This window comes from Hypomesus nipponensis, chromosome 26, assembly GCF_054491055.1.
Source record: "Hypomesus nipponensis isolate SF chromosome 26, ASM5449105v1, whole genome shotgun sequence".
Taxonomy (NCBI): domain Eukaryota; kingdom Metazoa; phylum Chordata; class Actinopteri; order Osmeriformes; family Osmeridae; genus Hypomesus; species Hypomesus nipponensis.
In genome coordinates, this window is record NC_140386.1 from 7,920,001 (window position 1) to 7,922,500 (window position 2,500).

General features: G+C 55.1%; 1 protein-coding gene across 2 annotated transcripts in view; it reads right to left on the reverse strand.

Annotated features, from left to right (window-relative positions):
• The window catches only part of tle2b (TLE family member 2, transcriptional corepressor b), a 38,047-nt gene that overhangs the window by 26,916 nt on the left and 8,631 nt on the right, over positions 1–2,500 (reverse strand). The window lies entirely within an intron of this gene.

Consider the following 2,500-nt stretch of genomic DNA (forward strand, 5'->3'; position numbering starts at 1 on the left):
GGTTTCCTTTCTCTCCTTCCATATATCACTGGAACGTTTAACTTGCTGAGGAGCAATCATTTTCAAATGCAGTCCTCCTCCACTGTTCCATCTTTCTCTCCTCCTTTCGTTCTCCATCCCTGAGCCAGGGCCACATCTATACTCCCCCCCCTTCTTCCCACATCCCTCCATCTCTCCTCTTTTTCTTTCTCCCTTGCTCTCACTCTCTCACCCTCCCTCTCTCTCACTCCCTCTACCCCTCTCCCCCTCCCTCCCTCCCTCCCTCCCTCCCTCCCTCCCTCCCTCCCTCCCTCCCTCCCTCCCTCCCTCCCTCCCTCCCTCCCTCCCTCCCTCCCTCCCTCCCTCCCTCCCCCTCCCTCCCTCCCTCCCTCCCTCCCTCCCTCCCTCCCTCCCTCCCTCCCTCCCTCCCTCCCTCCCTCTCCCTCTCTCTCCCTCTCCCTCTCCCTCTCCCTCTCCCTCTCCCTCTCCCTCTCCCTCCCTCTCTCTCTGGGCGCTGGGTCCGTAATGTTCCTGAAGAGAGCACAGGGTGTCAGTCTGAATCAGACCGATGAGCAGGGAGTGGAGTGAAAGGCTGAGAGCAGTGCATTAATCCACCCCAGCCCCCTCCTTCACACACACACACACACACACACTCCTCATCCTCCCTCACACTCCGCCTAAGGGACTGTGAAGCACTGACACACACACACACACACACACACTTAGTGTTACTCTAAATGGGCACATGGACAGTCATTAACGCTGGACCCCTGCAGTGTATTTGCACCTCTCACATATGACCTGAGACACATATGACACATGCGACACATGACCATGTAGAGTCTGCCTGATCTGATTGGTCAGTCTGGGCCAACATGGGCTGGCTGATGGACAACCCTGATTAGCCTCTCAAACAATGCAGTCTCGTTTAAAAATACTCTGTGAAATTCCAGGACAGCGCTGAAATCTGAGACCTATGAATTATAAATACAGCACCCCGGGAACAGAAAGACGCCCCCAGTGTGTGTGTGTGTGTGTGTGTGTCAAGGACAGGGATTTCAATGTTGTTACACCCTGACCATGAATCCACGGTCTCTGAAGACACTGGGAACACACACAGAATTTCACACACGCAGCGAGGGGAAAATGACACGAGCTCAACCCTGCATCCGATTCTGGTTCAAAACGAACCCTTTTCACGCCAACATTCCAGCAAAGGCAGCTCCAAATGAATTCTAACGGGTATTCCATAGACGTGGCCTGGCCCACCTTGTAAATCACCCCCCCATCCCCCCCCCCCCCCCCGGAAATATCTAGGAACGTACTGTACCGTGCCTCGTTTTAGGAGCTACAAAATAATGAATAATAAAAGAATTGAAAATAAGTGGGATGGCTGTCGAAACACGTCTCCATATACATGACAGGTCTAACGACCTAAATATAGCCTTCTGGGTTTGTCTTCTCTGTGGGGCACTGAGTCGATGTTACTTCCTATTATTTACGTGTCTGTGCTTGCGCCTCCCCCCCCTTCCTCCCCCGCCCCCCTCCTCCCCCCCCTCCTCCTCCCACCCCCCTCCTCCTCCCACCCCTCCTCCTCCCACCCCCCTCCCTCCCCCCACTGCCTCTCTTATCTCCTTTTCTCTTTGCTCTCATCTCAGCCTTTTGTTTTCTTTTGCTGTCTCGCTCCCCCTCTTCCTCTCTCCTTCTGTCTCGATCTCTCCCTCTGTGCCTCTCTCTCTCTCCGCCCCCTCCTCTGTGCTCCTCTCTCCACCTCTCCCTCCTCTCTCTCCGTCCCCTTCCATATCACCCACTCTCTCTTCATCTCGCTTTCTTTGTATCCCTCTCTCTCTCTCCCCGCTGTGAGCCTCGCTTTTTTTCTTACAGCACCCCCCCCCTCGTCCCTTTCCCTTTCCCCTCCTCCTCCTCTCTTCCACCTAATTTTCTCTCCATCCCTCCCTCCCTCCCTCCTTCCTGCCCAGTGACTCTGCAGCAGAGCTCAGTACAGTACAAGTCTTAATCATCCAGTCACACGCGTGTCCTGTATCCAGACCTCTGCCAGTCTCCCAGTGCTTCCTACAGACACCAGAGGGGGACCAGAGGGGGACCAGAGGTGGACCAGGACCCCCACTGCCCTCACAGCCTCTCTGTCTGTCCTCATCACAGCTGCCCAACATTCCCACGGTCAGCAAGGCCGTGACATTGAACAAGGGCTGATAAAACCAGCCGTGTGTTGTCCTGTGTCGTTCTGCAGCAGCTTCTCTAGTGTGCTCAGTCACACACCACCAGGCCAACTGGAACACGGTCATGTGATCAAGCAGCTCTCGACCCGTGCGGACAGTTCAACAGAAACCCAGACCGTGGTGTTTTAGAGAAGTGACTCTGCCTGCCTGCCTGCCTGCCTGTCTGCTGTACTGCAGCTCTCAGAGCAGAGCCGTCTCCCTCCTCCCTGTCTGGGTCTTATGAAACGGAGCAGCTTAGCAGATGGTCCAGATCATATTCAGCTGTTGTTAGTACCACTGAC